The following is a 17,763-nucleotide window of genomic DNA, read 5'->3' on the forward strand; positions in this document are numbered from 1 at the left end:
TCACCAAGATGAATTAGAACCACAATTATAGCACCACTTGCCAAAAGCAACCAACAGCATTTGTTCAATTAATGAAACAAGGGCTCTGGTTTTTCATGTGCATGCTTCATTCATTTCACAGGTTTGAAAATTCATGGATAGTATGGCGTGTGGAAAATCCTACACTAGGTTTCAAATAATTCAGATGCAAGAAAGAGTCAACTTAATTGCATTCATCAATGAAGGTAGAGCAGTGGATGTTGGCTACATGATCAATGAAGGTAGAGCAATGGATGTTGTCCACATGGATTTTAGTAAGACACTTGACAAGGTTCCTCATTGTAGGCTCATCCAGAAGATTAAGATGCATGGGATCCACAGTGACTTGGCCACTTGGATTCAGAGTTGGCTTGCCCAGAGAAGACAGAAGGTAGTGGTTGATGGGTCTTATTCTGGCTGGAGGTCCATGACAAGTGGTGTTCTGCATACTGGGACCTCTGCTGTTTATGATATATATCTAAATGACTTGGATAAAAATGTGGATGGGTTGGTTATTAAGTTTGAAGATATCATAAAGATTGGTGGTGTTGTGGATAGTGTAGATCAGTTGCAGAATACAGATCCGTTGCAGATATGCATGGAGAAACAGCAGATGGAGTTTAATCCGAGCGAGTGTGAGATGCTGCACTCTGGAAGGTCAAATGTGAAGGGAAACTACACAGTTAATGACAGGATCTTTAACAGTCTTGGTATCCAGAGAGATCTTGGGGTCCAAGTCCATAGCTCCCTGAAAGTGGCCGCACAAGTCAAAAGGGTGGAAAAGAATGTGTATATGGGATGTTTACTTTATTGTCGAGTCACTGGGTTCAAGAGTCAGGAAGTTATGCTGCAGCTTTATAAAACTCTGGTTAGGCCACGTCTGGAATATTGCATTCAATTCTGGTTGCCCCATTATAGGAAGGACGTGGAGGCTTTGGAGGGGGTTTACCAAGATCCTGTATCAGAGGGCGTGTGCTACAAGGAGAAGTTGGACAAACTAGGGAGTTTTATCTGGAGCGGCGGAGGCCAAGGGGGAGACCTGATAGGTTTATAAAATCACGAGAGGAATAGATAGATAGGCTGGTATCTTTATCCCAGAGTCGAAATGTCTAAAACTAGAGGGCATGCACTTAAGGCGAGGGGGGGAAGTTCAAAGGAGATGTGCAGGGCATATATTTTTTTATAAACACAGAGTGGTAGGTGCCTGGAATGTGCTACCAGGGGTGGTGGAGGCAGATACGATAGTGGTGTTTAAGATGCTCTTAGATAGACACATGAATATGAAGAGAATGGAGGGATATGGACCATGTGCAGGCAGAAGGGATCAGCTTAATTAGTTTGGCACAACATTGTGGGCCGAAGGGCCTGCTCCTGTGCTGTATTGTTCTATGTTCTATTAATCAGCAAGTACAATAGCCTGATTAACAAGCATCCATGCATTTTAAATTATGGAAACTGCACTTCTACAAGGATATAAAACAAACATTTGATTCCCTTTCCACTGGAGATGGACAAAGTTTTAAACTGAGGGTTCCAGCTTTCTTCACAGAGATGAGCTTCATGAAGGGGAATTATTATTTTCTGCCCAAATGATTAACAGGTGGTTGTGCACTACATGTCCCACATGATTTTCAGTGCTATTGATCTGGGATTGGATTAATTGATAGTTTATAGCTTCATGACCACAATAATCTATCTTGTGCAATGTTCCTCAACCAATATTCTTGAATCCCTAAACACTGGGTTCCCACTTAGCACAACCCTTCAGAGCGCTGATTCTAGGATTAGTATCCACCCACTCCACTGAACTTTTGAAAAAAAGTCATTCACTGGGACTGAGTACTGCTGTGCTGGTAACCTGCATCAAAGAATCATCCTGCATTCCAAGAAGGAGAGGATGCATGTAGAGCTGTTACTTGGGTTGGGGGGGAGGGGGGAGGGGGGAGGGGGGAGGGGGGAGTGAGCAGCATACCTGCTCAGTACTGAGAGGTGGGGCTCAGGGCTGCACTCTGGCTGGCACATTAAGTACAGGCCATTACTGGAGACTAGCAGCACCAGTCATGGCAGATTGTCTGTATGGTATGATTTCTCTCATCACTACCTGTTAGATATGATGGAAGCCCCTCTCTGGCTGCTCAACTCTCTCCAGTGTGGAACAGTGGTGCAGCTAGAACTGCAGCCTTAGAGCTCCAGTGAACTAGATTCAGTCATGACATCTAGTGCTGCCTGTGTGGAGTTTGCATTTTCCCTGCAACTGCATGGGTTTCCTTTGGGTGCTCCAGTTTGCTCCCTCATCCCAAAGACGTGCGGGTTGGTAGGTTAATTGGCCGTTGTAAAATTGCTCCTGGTGTGCAGGTGAGCAGTAGAATCCAGGGGAATTGATGGGAATGAGGAAAAATAAAATGGAATTAGTGTTGGATTAGTGAAAAATAGGTACTTGATGGTTGGACCTGTTTCTGTGTTGTATGACTCTAAGATTATCTATAACGGTATCGGCAGTTAGCCAAGTCTCACATTTGTTACTTTTGTGTCAGAGAAGATATGCAAGTTAGAAACACTGCAAGATTTTATACTGCATCTAGGCCTTTTATTGCTTTGTTTATTGGTTTAAATCCAAGTTCCAACCTGACGGCTTGTTTATTCTTCAGTGATCTAAAGCTCGGAGCATCATGGGAGTTAAGTGACACATTCAGAAAAGTAAATATCCTGTATGTTTGATATTGGCTATAATTAAATACTAGATATAGTGTACATGAGATTTAGTTTGTAAGGAAGGAAAATTCAGTTTTGGCAATGAACTTGAATCTGATATCCGGTCAAAACTGAAAGATTTAGAAACAATATTTTAAGTCTTGATAGCTATTGGGTGAATGTTGAACAAATCAGAATCAATAATAAATTGGATACAAAAGGTTATCAACATGCCTTTAAAATTACGTTCTGAATCTAAACTGGCACTAAAATAAAAACTGTATTAGCGATTTTCTCCTCAATACTGATCCAGGTTTATGCCAGCAGACAAATCCGAATTTACACATTAAATACCTCCCTGTACTGTGGACTAAAGCTCTTCTTGTCAGCTGCTACTGCTTTGTTGTGAAAAACAAGATTGCCATGTGCGATTTGCACACATCCATAGTCAATTTCTTCACCCATGAGAAAGATATAGTGTGCAACTTCCCAGCTATAATAGGGGAAGTTTCACTAACCATCCTTGCAAATCTAATATACAGAGTTTAGGTTACTTTGTAAGCAATCTTGGTAAAAGCTCAGAGCAGCAAGGCTCTTGCCTACTAAAAAATTTACTGGAGAGACTCTGAAACCTGATCAACAGTTGATGTAATAATGACGCCTTAAATTCTTCTACTCATTAATTAAAGAGCAGAACAGGAAAGTTCAAACTGCAGATTTTTTTAAAAGTGGATTAACCTTTGATTAAAAGCTCAAATTGGTTAACAACCTTCCATTAAAACCATAGATCAATTCTCTATTATTATCTCCTTAAACAATACTTTTTGTCACCCATCCAAAGACTAAATAATGATGATACAAAACAAGTGGGAATCAAAGTGGTAGGAAAAGATGCAAACATTTTGGAGATTTATTATCAATTGAATGTATTTTACTGAAAAAAATGCAGAGATGTTTCATTTAGTGAATCTGCATTGTGTAGAACCAAGTTAGAAATTAGGCCGAGATTGTGAAGGATTCTTAATGATAAATGTCCTAAATACTATGTCAACATTGATTTTCCTTGACAATGTGCACTTTCTTCATTCTTCCGTAAGGGGGTTTGGTTAGAAGTTCAATGATAATAGATTTGGTTCAATTCAAATAAGTTTTCAACATCAAAAACTGGATGAAAATGACAATAATGTTTACTGATTATCCTTGTGAACAAAACATACCTGGGCAATTCTCCACTTGACAGGCAGATGCCATGCTTGAAATAGCTTAGCCAGAGGTACAGCTATTCTGGAATGCAAGTCTTTTGTACTGCAGTTGGGATACTGTCTGTCCCCTTAGCCTTTGCTGTGTCCAGTGCTCTGTCCTTTTCTTAATATCAGGTGGAGTGAATCAAATCGATCGAAGAATTGGCTTCTGCGATGGTCATCATAGAGGGAAGTCAAGACGGATCATCCACTTGGCACTTCTCATTGAATGTGGTTGTAAATACTTCAGCCTCATTCTTCGTACTCATAATGGCCCACCATCACTGAAGATGGGAATATCCTTGAGACTCCCCCTCCTGCTAGTTATTAACTTCCCATTATTCATAACTAGAATGCGATAGGACTGCAGAGCTTTGATCTGATCTATTGGTCAAGGGATAGCTTAGCACTGTCTATTACATTTTATTTTGCTCTTAGCATGCACGTAGTCCTGTGTTGCAGCTTCACTTCATTTTTAGATACACTTGGTGCTGCTCCCTGCATGCCCTTTCACATCATCATTGAACCTGTTTTGACTGTTTCCAATCTGTTTCCCCTGGCTTGACTGCAGTGGTAGAGTGAGAGATGTGCCAGGCCACAAGGTTATAGATCGTGATGGTATACATTTCTGCTACAGTGGATATTGCATAATGTGCCAGTTTTGGGCTGCCAGATCTCTTCCGAGTCTATCTCATTAGCATTACTGTAGTGCCACACTACATGAGGTCTTTGGTGCGAAGAACGAACTATACAATTATAAGGGTTAAGAGGTGGTCACTTCTACCAACACTGTCATGGACAAACTGATCTGTCATAGGTTGATGGGCAAAGAAAAGGTCAAGTGGGTTTATCCCTGTTGTTGGTTCATTTACCACCTGCAGTTGTCCCTTTTTGCCAGTCATGTGGAACTCAACCTGCTTGGGTCAGTAGTGGCAGTGCCACCAAACCATTCTCAAACTCTACCACCCAGAGTACATTCCGTGCCCTTGATACTTTCAGTACTTCTTCCAAGTATTGTTCGGCTGAGGAAGGAAGGAAGGTAATAATCAGAATGACGTTTCTTTGCCTACATTTGACCTTATGTCTTGAGCGTTCATAGGGTCTGGAGTTAATGTTCAAGACTCCCAGGGCTACTATTTCTGGTTTGCTTACCACTGTGCCACCCTCTCTGAAAGATCTCTCCTCTCAGTTAGACAGGATGTACCCAGGAAATGGAGGAGTCTAACATGCTATATGTAAAGTATGATGCTGCAAGTATGACTGTACCAGGCTGTTGCTTCATTAGCCGGAGGGACCAGTCTGCCAAGTTAGACACCATTCCCCAGATATTTGTGAAGAAACATGCAAGATCCTGAGGCGTTTTGACAGCTGGATTAAGGGAGGATGTTTCTGTTTGTGGGAGCATCTAGAACTTGGAATCATTGTTTAAAAATAAGGGCTCATCCATTTCAGATAGATAGGAGGTGAAACCTTTTCTCTGAGGGTTGAATGCCTTTGGAATGCTTCCTCGAAGCATGGTGGAAGCAGTGTCTTTGAATTTTTTTTTAAGGCAGATGGATTCTTGAAAAGCTGGAGGATGCAAAAATTACCATTGGCAGAGGAGAATGCAGAGATCAACTTATCTTTTAAGGCAAAGCAAGCAAAGGTGCTGAGGGACTTTTTTTTCAGTTTCTAATTTGCATGTACATTTCTACAAGGACTTTGGAAGGTCAACTGGACTGAAAGTGTCTTTGCTGAGTCTGAATTTCATGGCTGAATCTGAATTTCATGACTGAGTCTGAATTTCGTGACTATGTTGATGCCAGTTAGGCCATCTGTTTAATTCTTTTTCTGTTTTAACATATTAGTTATGGTACAGTTGATTGGCTTGTGAGACCTTCTCAGAGGGCAACTGAAAATAAACCACATCACTGTGGGGCTGGAGGCACATATGGTCTATGGCTAGTAAGGATGGCAGAGCAGGTGCGGTAGTGTAGCGGTTAGCGTAACGCTATTACAGCGCCAGCGACCCGGGTTCAATTTCGGCCGCTGTCTGTAAGGAGTTTGTACGTTCTCCCCGTTCTGCGTGTGTTTCCTCCAGGTGCTCTGGTTTCCTCCCACATTCCAAAGACGTACGGGTTAGGAAGCTGTGGGCATATTACGCTGGCCCAGAAGCGTGGCGATACTTGCAGGCTGCTCCCAGAACACTACGCAAAAGATGCATTTCACTGTGCGTTTCATTGTACGTGACCAATAAAGATATCTCATCTTATCAAAGGATATCGGTGAATCAAGTGGGTTTTTGTGATAATCTAGCGATTTTATGGGTACCATTACTTGCTTATTTTTAATTTCCAGATTATTAACAGAATTTAAGTTCCATATTTGAACTTTCTTCTCTGGATGGATAGTACAGGCTTCTGGAGTGGGATGAAAGATGTTTCATAAAGATGCAAGGGATTTGGCCACACTAACTATAATTCAATTACCCTGTGGTACAGAGGTCACAAGATTGGTTTGCCAATAATCCTAATCACTCTACTTTTACAAGGTAATTCACTGTGAAAAGCACTCAAACATGCTAAACAGAAGTTGTTTTTAAGTCACAGGATCAAAGAATGGGTACACATGGAAGGAAAGAAGCCATTCAGACATTGAGTTTGTACCAGCTCTATGTTACAGTAATATAGAGCTGATTCCAGTTCCCCAAAACCCCTCCCCTTGCAAAATCTTTCTTTTATACCCTACATCTGAATCTACACCCACTTCTACCATTTCTGACCCTAGCTACGCGTTGTGTAATAAAAGCTTTTTCTCGTATTACTTTTGGTTCTTCTGCCAATCAACTTCATTCTAAATCCCTTGATCTTGCGTCTTCCAATGGGAATTTTTTTTCAATCTCTGTCTGTTTTGAGGAGAAACAACCCCAACTTTTCTACCCCTTGATTCATTTCAATACGACCCTCTGCATCCTATTTAAAGCCTTATATCTTTCCCAAAGGGTAGCACCCAGAACTGGACACAATACATGTTGTAACTGAACCTGTGTTTTAAAAAGGATGATTAATTTACTGCAGTGGTATGTCAACCAGCTATTTTGAAATAACCGATTTTGGGGTGATGCACATTTGCTATATTTTTATTCAGAACTGAGCATTAATCCAGGTTCTGTCCTTCAACAATCTTTTGAGCATTAGTCCCAGAAACTCACCATTACAGTTCCTATTTCATGTAGTAGTTTCAAGGAATTGAATTCCATTATACAATGTTTGAGAATTTACACAAAATTATGAATTCTCTCTCATAGCAATGAATAATACCTGACAGGTATTGAGTGTGGCAATACATTGTCTACTAAATCACAGGTTAAGAGAAGGTTTGATATGGGTGTTCAATGCCCTGAATTGCTGAGATAGGAGTAAATAAGGAGAAACAACGTCCTGTGTCAGAGACAGCAAAGTTATCATGAAGATACTTCTAGAAAACATGCTGGAAGCAGAAATAACAGTAATAAATAAAACTGGATAAATAAAATGGAAGAAAAATTATACAGCTTGGGGAAAGAGCAGCAAAGTGGAATTAATTGGAAAGCTCTATCAAAGAATTGGCATAGGTACAATAGGTCAAACGGTTTTTTCTATGTTGTATCATTTAATGATTCTATGGCATTGCGTGAGTATTAATTGTCGCCACTTTATGAGCCAGTGACTGCCTGGAGGGAAAAAGTAACTGATCTCATGTTCACCTACTTGTTTTGAGATATGGCATGTTGGCAGTACTACATCATAAGCACACGTCAAACCAAATTCTCTGCTTTACAGCTTAGGTCTAGACGGGCTACATTTCAAACTTAAAGTAAATAAATACCACTCAGTAAGAAGATCTCACTTATGATAGCTCCTGTCAGCTTATTGGAAGCAGGAGAATTAAACTCAACCTCCTAAAAAGGTATCTGCAAGATTCCTGAACTTTTACACCTTCATGGATTATCACAGTCTCATATACGTGTATACAATTTAAATAAATGATCCAACAGATTTGTGCCAGTGTGCTGTGAAAGCTCAGATGTTTAGAAAAAGCACATGGGATCATTTCCTTTTTAACAGAAACACCTACCGCAAAGCAACAAAGTTATCCTTTATAAAGGGATAGGTAATAAATACCAGCCTTGCCAGCAAGGGCCAGTTCCTGAAAATGAATATTAAAAGAATATTAATTAGAGCTCAGGTGTCTGTATTTTGAAAATCTGTGTCTCAGAGTTGTAGAACTGGAGTCCAAGCTGCACACATTGCTGTGCATCAAGAAAAGCAAGAGTTACCTGATCTAGTTAAGTAGTAGTTCAAAGCTGGTCAGTAATTAAGTACATGGGGGTCTAATTGAGATGTAAGCAGAATATAGAGGTTTTGAACCCATGGCTGTTGACTTTATCTAACAGGTACAAAATATAGTTATTTGTATCGATGCAGACAAAGGAGGATGGTCGAACTGACCATAGCACTGTGGTACAGGAGGTCAGTCAAATGGGGTGAGTGAGAAGGAAAGTGGCAGTTGTAGTGGACAGTACAGATAGATAGATGAGCTCAGTAAGGTGCATGCCAAAACGTTATTTCCCTTGGCTGGGAAGACTAAAACTGCGAAATCTTGCATCAGGAGAAGGGAGTCAATTAAAACTGAGGTCTGGAGGAAGCTCTTCAGAGAGCTGTGAATTTTTGGAATGTTCTACTTCAGAGGATTGCGAATGCTCAGTAATGAAGTACATTCAATATCTGGTCTGACAGACTTTTAGAATCCAGGGAAATCGAAGGTCAAGATGATGTGCTAGGTTCTTGTTAAGTGGTGGAATGGGCTTGAGGAACCATGTAGTCTTCTCCTTTTTCTCGTTCTTAGTTACTGTTTTTAATTCTCCAACCCAAACTTCAGGAGGACATCCAGGTTTTGGGCAGTGTGCAAAGGAGGTTTAGTAAAATGGAACTATAGAGACAAAAGTGGCTAGAGTTAATCTTTGCTGTACTAAGGAAAACAAGTGGAGATTTAATAGATGCATTCAAAATCATTTTCATTATGTCAACATCTTTTCCAGATGTTTTTTCCAAAGTGGCCATTGGGCATAGATTTAAGATAATTGGCAAAATGATCCAGAAATGGCAAGTCTTTTTTTTACACAGCAAGTTATTATGATCTAGCATGTCGTGCCAAAAGCAGATTCAATAATATTTTTCCAAAGGAAACTGCTTAATAATTGAAGGGAAGAAAATTACTGGTGAAAGAGTATTGAAGCAGAGCTAATTGGCTATGTTTTACAAAGAATTTGGACAACCGTGATGGGTCACCTTCTGTGTCATGATTGATTCCAAATACCTTTTAAGACTTGTCTATTCATTCAGTAGAAATGTTTGGACATACAGTTTCACCTTAATGGGATTTCCCCCAAGAGGAAAACATTTCCCAATACCTGCACCAAAAGGTATTAATCTTTTGGGGCACTGTATGATTTGATTTAAACTGAAAATATTTTTTGATTTTCAGTTGAAATTATTCAGGCAGGTTCTACAAAGCTGTAAAAGAATAATAGGAAACAACAATTTGTTAGTAGAGAGCAAAAAGAGACAAGAATCTTATTCTAATATCCAATTGAGATAACAACCTATTAATTCCTAAGATTCTGTTCTCAATTTTGGATTTCTGACATGTACAAGAATTTAGAGAAATAAACTTCATGTCTTTGATTGTATTTTTTTTAAAAACAATGTTAATTCCTATAAACAGAAAAAAAATCTCATTCTCATTAGAATCTGCAGAAATAATGTACCAACTTACAAGTATTGTTAGATGGCTAAACTTTCAAATTATCAAATTAATAATACATTGACTATGCAAGCTATCTCTGAAATTTTGAATTCAGCTGATCTAGCCCTTGTTGTACTAGAGATCTCCAGACTACAGCAGAATAACCAGCTTTTTTGTTGTCATTATTGCCAAAATGTACAGACCTAAATATTGGATACCCAAGTATTGATGTGTTGATTAACCATCAATGGACAGTAACATTTTCCATTGCCTTGTTCCAGCACATAACAAACAGTTGACAGAGATACGGAGTTGGTGGTTGGAGAATTGAGTTTGAGCAGGATTGGGGGGGGGGGGAGAGGGGGGGTTTGGTTGTATGGAGAGGGTATGTTTTTGGACTTTGCCACAGTTATTTGGAGGAGATTTCGGGTCATCTGGAGATCAGAGAAATGGCATAACAGATCAATGGCAATAAAGCCACTGAGCAAGTTGGTGTGGAAAATCTGGGTATCTTCAGTATATATGGAATCTGATGTGCTTTTGGATATTATCGTCTAAAAAACGAGAAATAGGGAAAAGAAATAATTGAGAAGAAGGCAATGGTCTGGAAGCACAAAGAGAAACTATTACAAACAACATTTTAGCTATGTCTGGACTAGAATCAGGCAAGGATAGTTCAGTCCAGCTGTACACAGAGGATTAAGTAGTTAACCATGTCAAAAGGAACAGACAGGCTAAGAAAGGATGGCTTACTATGATCACAGTTCATATAGGATGTCATTTGTGACCTTGATATGAGCCATTTAGTGCTTTGACAGTAGCTGAAACTTGATTAGCATGGCACAAATATTGGGCTGTAAGCAAGTGGGCTTGGGTTTGCACGTGTAAATATCAGCAAGGCTGCAGCTGAAATCTGAATTTCCCAGTTAAGTGTCCAAAGGTTATTGAGTAGAATTGTAGTTACCATCAAGATTTTAAAAAACAACAGATTCTATGCATGTTTCCCAGCCCAAGCAAATTAATTAAAAAATTAGAATACTTTTCCGTGATGCTTTGAAGAATCATTATCAGAAATGCCACTGATACAGAATGAAGGAAAAATGTTTTTAAAAATCTGGTATAAATTACACAAACGAGTTTTCCATTCAATAGGGCAAATGATGTAATTTTGTTTGATAACATAATACAAAATATATTTCACTCACTGTAACAAAATATTGATTCTCTTGGCTCACCACAGATTAATTTAGCACAGATTATGTTAGCAGAAGTGCATTTCTGCTAAGCACAACGTATGAAACATTACTAAAAATAAAACAAAGCTTTATGGTTCTGTAAGTGACCAAACCTTAGTATGGTAATGATAAACAGATCAATGAGTAATATGCAGCTTAGTGTGATACTGCTACATATGTTAATATGGTGACATTCACCTAGCTCTTTTGAATTACAGAATCTTGTGCACAGAAGCAGTCCATTCAGCCCATTAAGTTCACATCAGCTCCCAATCAGTTTCATTCCCTGCTTTCTCTCTACCACGCCCTCCAGTAGTCCTGCAAATTATTTTCTCTCATCAGTTCCCTTTTGAAAGCTAGCACCCTTTTTGATGGTGAGGTTCAGATTACAACTATTCTTTGTATTTCAAAGTTGTATCCACGTCCCCTTGGTATCTTTTACCCATCACTTTGTCACAATGTCACATGCTAAAAGGAAAAGCTTCTCTCTGCATCTGCACCTTCAGCATCTGTAGTCTCTTGTGTCTCCAGCTTCTCTCTATTTACCTAACTTCAAAACCTTTGAGTAAACCATCAAAACCTTTCACACTATATTGCCTCTCAACCCTTCTTTGCTTCAAGGAAAACAAGCACAGCTTCTCCTGAAATTCCATCATTCCTGGAGCCATTCTTGTGCCCTTTCTAGGGCTTTCACAAAAACCAGCCTTTAAATAACATTCAATACAATCTTCATGGCTTTGTATTCTCTGCCTTTATATACGAATCCCAGGATCCAACATACTTTCAAACATTTATGCACATATACACCAGTTCCTCTGTTCCTGTATACTCACAGAACTGTGGTGTTAAGTTGACATCGTTTCTCCTCGTTCTTTCCAACAAAAAATTACTTCAAATTTAGAAACTGTACCCTGAATATCCATGTGCAATTTGGTGTGAAATTTGCATGTTCTTCCTATGACTGTCAGGGTTTCCTTTGGGCACTCCAGTTTCCTATCATATCACAAAGTCACGCTGGTTGGTAGATGAATTGGTTACTGTAAATTAGCCCTAGTTTAAGTGGGTGATAGGAGAATATGGTGGAGCTTTTGGGTATGTGAGAGAGAATAAATTTCAAGGAAATAAGTGGGAAAATTGGATCGATAGAAACAAAATGAAATACTACTTTCCCTTCATCGGCCTTACCTGCTATTTCATCAAAACATTCAATCAGTTTAACCAAAGATGTTTAGCCTTAAACAAATCCATGATGGGTTTCCTTCATTAAATCAAAATTTGCCAAGGGCCAATTAACACTTTCCCTAATAATTGCTTCTAAAAGCTTCCCCACTACCAAGGCTAGGCGAACTGGCCTGCAATTGCCAGGAACGTCACATTTACCATTTTCCAGTAATCTGACCCCTCCTCTGAATCTAGAGAGATTTTGAAACTGCTCAAATCCAAATCCAGTCATGATATTTCCCAAAAACAAAGTTTTCTTAATAAACTCTGGGGAACTCCAAAACTTCATTATTCTTTTTCTGTTCATCAGCTAATTTTAAATCCATGCTCCTTATATTCCAAGGGCTTCAATTTTGCTTAGGTTAATATGCAATTAAAACAAAAAATGTTAAAAAAAAATATTCTGCAAGTCAGGCAGCATCTCTGGAGAAAGAAATACAGCCAACATTTCAGACTGATGATTTTTCATAAGAAGCTTATGTTGTTGAAATGTCTCTTGAAGTCAATCTACTGAAAATAGATGCAGTTTAATCACTTGCAGATGTCATCTATGTGCATTTGCAGAAGGCACTTGATAAATGCTACATAAAAAGCTGGTTAACAAAATGGAGACCACAGAATAGAAAGAACAGTAGATTTTTTAAAATGGCTGAGGAACAGAAAAGAAAGACTAGTGGCAAATGATTGTCTCTCAGACTGGAGGATAGTGATTTTCCCCGGGGTCAGTGCTGGGAACCACTGCCTTTTTTGATTTGCACATGGATATGCAGGGTACAGTTTCCAAATTTGACGCTGAAGTGATATATTTTGTTGGAAAGAACAAGGAGAGACGATGTCAACTTAACATACTGAAAATTCTGTGAAAACTTTGATAAAATTTGTCAACAGTGCCCCAATGAGAGCTTAATTATTTTTGAAATGTTATCAGCACTGAGGAATCAAAGTTGACTTGTATTCTATCACTCTAACTCCCATAGATGGAACTTATGCAATGTTCTATTTCTTACAATGACTGGCTGAATAAGTAACCAACTTGGTTAATGATCTTGGTATCAATGATCTACCCATTGCCCAACACACAAGATGTAAATTAGAATTGGTAATTAAATGTCACTGTCTTGAAATACAAGAAAGGTTTCAGGTACACTGATTGATTCTAACTGATCCACAAAATGCTAAAATACTAAAATCTACTAAAATACTTAGAGATAGAATATTTTTCTGGAAATAAAACCTTTTGGGTGCCCTGAGGTTTTCCTTTAAAATTACTTCAAAAGTACACTGCTGTATTTTTAAAATTTATTTTTCTTGACTTTCAAGTCACAGGCCTTTCCCTCTTAACATTTATCAAACTTCATTTCCCTGGACCAAAGAGTTATCCAGCAATATTATTCTCTAACTGGCTGTTCTTTAAATATAGAAAACACACACACAATCCTAAGAAAACATTTAATTTACCCAAAGATAAAACAACAATTAATCATTTGAATGAGGCAGAAAAATAGGACTAAATTCAATCAGAAAACTGACATGGCTGCTGGGGCACACAGCCCTCTCCCATGTGGTACAATCCTTTAATGACCTTCTGAAGATGGCAGTGGACATACAACTTTAAACTAGTTCAAGGTAAACTGAATATTGTATTTTTTTTGGATGAAAGACTGAAAGGTGGGCAAAATGGCTTTGACTGCATTTGATTGTCTGTAAATGAGTGAGAAATGCTAAGAAAATATTTTTTTGTCAGCATAGTCTTTGGCTAGACCACTGTTGATATTGTTGAACACATCTAGATTTCTGGATTGAATATGTTGGTGACTTATCTATCATTGTATTAATTCACTCTAAAGCTATTGGCAGTGTTTCGGCTTTGCAAATGCCATTACCATTATGACACCCCACCAAAGTTGTGACTACATATGGAAAAGAAATGAAAAAAGAATTGGTCAAGCTTGGGGAAGAGAGGTATTGAACATGGAAAAATGTTTGATAGATATCTGGAGCAGTCCAAGGTGAGAAATGGTAGTTACTGGTTAAATTGAGACACATTAAGTGCTGTACTCTAAACTTCTCTTGAATGGAACCAAATTCCTCAAATGGAATAGATTACCCAGCCAATAATATATTGTGCATTTTGTGTTGGTGACCCAAGGCATATTTCCATCCCCATAACCTCAGAGAAATCAGAAAGGATAGGATTGGCCTGTCGATGGGCCAAGATGCTTGATTTTGACATGGCAATACAGATGACTGGATGTTTTGAGCTGTGACAATGGATTTGATCAGAAATAGCTTGATGAATTTAGAGCAAATCCATCAGCAAGATTATGGATACGGTTGTTTGGAACATTAGTAATGAGATGAAGGAAGAAAGATCTGTGGGATTCAATGAGTTTATGGATAAGTCATCAGAAGATGAGCTATCAATGCAGCACACATGAAACCAAGTTGGAGTAAATTAGAGAGCCAGCAACAACCTTGATGAGAAGGCAGTAAGGTAGCATATTGCTGGGTACAGAGACAAATTCAAATCCCACCAGAGTGGCTGTGGAATTCAAATTTAAATAATTAAATTAATCTGGAATCAAAGCTACTTTAAAGACCAATAAGCATGAAAGGACCAGATTGTTGTAAGCACCTTCTGGTTCAACAACACCATTCAGCAAATGAAAACTGCTGGATCTGGCCCATTTGTGACTTCAGACTGAGCAAAGAGATTGAAAACCATAAAACTGCAAATGCTAAAATTTGAAATAAAAATAAAAAAAAAGATATAAATATTCAACAGATTAGACAGTATCTGTGAAGAGAGAATGTTTCAGTTCTGATGGAAGGCCAATCTAAAATGTTAATTGTTTTCCCTTCCTGAGATGTTGCTTGCCTGCTGAGTATTTATACCATGTTCTGCTTTTGTTACCACCAATGTGATTATTGCCTGACTACTCAGTTCAGGGATAATTCAAGGCAGACAATAAATGATGGGCTTGCTATCAAAATGAATGAACAATTTTAAAACATTCTGGCAGTACATGCACAGTACTAGCTCCAGCCAACAGACCTTTAAATGTTTAAGTCATTGATAGATATTCACAAGAGCCCTCAACAGCAGATTTCTAGAGGTGCATAATCTTGGCAAAGAGATTGCAGGTGGGATGGACATGCCAAGACCAGAATAGTCCAAAACATGAGATGATAGACAACTTAAGAATTAGCAGCATTTTTCATAACCTTGGTAAGGCATGATGATCAAGCAAACATGAATGTTTGTACAAATTAGAAGGATTTGGCTACTCAGGCCCTCAAGTCTGCACTGCGATGTATTAAGATCATGGCTAAACTGAATACAACCTCAACCCCTCATTCTTGTGCACCTGCAGAATCATTTTATTCCTTTCTTATCTCTGCCTCAAAAACATTCAAAGACACTACTGTTATGGACTCAGTGAAAGTCCCTTTAAGATAGAGAGTGTGTGTGTATGTGTGTGTGGGGCGTGCTTACGTCAATAGAAGATAAAGGACGTAATGACGTTGTTGAAGAAGTAAGAAGAAGAAGAAGGAGAGAGAGAGAAGGGAGAGAGACACCAGCCTGCTTGTTTTCTCTATCGATGGATGAGAAATAATAACTGTGTTTGCCACTGAAATCCATGTATGGAAGTTGGAAGTAATCCGGTGGAGTTCACTTTGTTGCTGACCTGTAGAAGGAAACAGGTATTTGTGTGTGGACGACCACGGTTCGGATGCTTTTCGGGGTGAGGAAGTCACTACCGAGTAAACACTGAAGTGTCGTTTGGGTTCCATCGTGGAACATTTGGATTTCGTATGTACTCTCTCTATGTTTTTCTACATCTACATCTTATCTTCAGACAACGGTGGTTGTTGAAGAAGCCCTTGCTCATGTTTCACCTTATGGCTTGCGGAACTGAACTTTAAGAACCATTCCGGAACTGGGAGTTTTGGACTTTGTCACACACACACACGAAGAGTTTAGTTTTGGGGTTAACGTTCGAGGTTTAACATTTTTGAATTCTAACATACTAACATTTTTACTTTTATTTTACGTATTATCATAAGTAGTGATTAATAAAATAGTTTTTAACACTGAATCATGCACAGTGTGTTTCTTTTGTTGCTGGTTTGTGACACTACTTCTACTGTCCTTTAAGGAAGAGAATTCCAAAGGCCCACAAAGCTTTCATAAAATGGATTTCACCTTCTTAAAGAAGTAATCCTTTATTTTAAACAACGACCACCCCCCATTTCTTGATGATCCCCAGAAGACATATTCTCCACATCCATCCTTTCAAGATCCTATTGTGTGCAAAAATGCACAAGATAATGGTGCACTTTGAAACATATTACGATTTGTAATGACTGAATTGTAAATAAAATAGCAACAAATGTATCCAAACACATTTCATGCAAACTTATATGTTCACAGAAACTTTGAAATTTAATTCATGCTTTCATGTGTGCAATGTAATATTTACTTCAGTACCAGCAACATGCTTTCATTCTCTGCAACAAACTCATTATGTTGATCCATCCCCAAGTATAGTCCGGCCAAACCCATTAGCTGCAGACACTATTTTAAGCACAGCCTGCAGCTGTCAACACTTTCTAGAGGAAGGTGACAAGTCACATCATGCCACTCTAATCACCTGACATCACTGCTTGTTCAGTATCGAGCCCTCCAAATCCTGAGTTGCTTCATACATATACAAAATTCCAACAAAACACATGCTATTTTTAATTTGTTTTTCTTTGTATTGTAGCAACAAGCTTGGCGTTAACTAACAGAAAGACCATCTCTTCAAATTCAAAAACACAACAATCTAGATCTACCAATATCATTCAAATATCTGATAAAGTCAAAATAATTGAACATAGGATGAGTAAGCTTTACAGAAAGACACATTTTAAGTGGATGCGTCTTCCTCAACCTCTGGTGAATGGTTTAAGGCATCTCCAAATAACACACTAATCAGCCTCCAGGGGATGGCACACATGACTAAGAGCAAGCAATGTTCCAATTTCACACCTTGTGGCTAAATATTGGGGTTAGGGTGGGCATGGGTGGGAAAGAAGTGTTAAATGTTAGTGGTTAGTAGCAAGCTGTTTAGATATCATGCACAAAACGGAGCACATGAGGATCAGAAATTCGTACATGATTTCTTCATTGGGCAACACTGATAAATAGGTTACACTATTTGCTACACTGGCTAGGAGTTTTTTGTCTCTCTAACCAACAAAAGATGACCTTCCATCAGGTTTTTCTAACAAGCAATATCACGATTCCAGATACTATAGATCTTACACTATATTTAACAACCTAGATCCCAAAGTGGCATTCACTTTTTGCAACAGTGTAGTATTCCCATTCACCACATCAACCATCCTACGTGCAACTAATTATTTGTTTACATTTCTAGTTTAGTTGTGACTATATGACGGCCATGTTCAGTTGGTAGCACTCTTGTATAAGTCAAAAGGTTATAGATTTATGTCCCACTCCACAACTGTACACAAAAAACTAAGCAGATGCTCAACTGCTGTACTGATAAATTGCTGCATTGTTCAAGATGCCATTTTGCAGA

General features: G+C 38.7%; 1 protein-coding gene across 2 annotated transcripts in view; it reads right to left on the bottom strand.

Annotated features, from left to right (window-relative positions):
- The window catches only part of LOC127571368 (twinfilin-2), an 86,855-nt gene that overhangs the window by 52,020 nt on the left and 17,072 nt on the right, over positions 1–17,763 (bottom strand). The gene's annotated exons all lie outside the window — the stretch shown is intronic.

The sequence above is a fragment of the Pristis pectinata genome, chromosome 6 (genome assembly GCF_009764475.1).
Source record: "Pristis pectinata isolate sPriPec2 chromosome 6, sPriPec2.1.pri, whole genome shotgun sequence".
NCBI classification, from domain to species: domain Eukaryota; kingdom Metazoa; phylum Chordata; class Chondrichthyes; order Rhinopristiformes; family Pristidae; genus Pristis; species Pristis pectinata.